This window comes from Amblyomma americanum, chromosome 10 (genome assembly GCF_052857255.1).
Source record: "Amblyomma americanum isolate KBUSLIRL-KWMA chromosome 10, ASM5285725v1, whole genome shotgun sequence".
In the NCBI taxonomy this organism is placed as follows: domain Eukaryota; kingdom Metazoa; phylum Arthropoda; class Arachnida; order Ixodida; family Ixodidae; genus Amblyomma; species Amblyomma americanum.
In genome coordinates this window covers 32,202,550-32,202,794 of record NC_135506.1, presented here as the reverse complement: position 1 = coordinate 32,202,794, position 245 = coordinate 32,202,550, and positions in this window count along the sequence as shown.

Sequence of the window (245 nt, the reverse complement as noted above, 5' to 3'; positions counted from 1 at the left end):
ACTCCCACCTAGCGGCGTAAGCTTAGTTTACTAATGGCTTACAACAACAACTAAAATAACAACTAATTTGCAGTTCTTGCGGCTAAATTTTCTAAATTAATAGGCACAGTTTGATGCCATAATTTTATGTATTGAGTAAATAAAAAACCGATGCCCAAAATGCTAGAAAAAATTTACTTGTTTCAGTTTCGGTTCTTTGAAACTGGAACTTGAAACGGTGGCGGTGGGTTTGAATGCCTAAATTT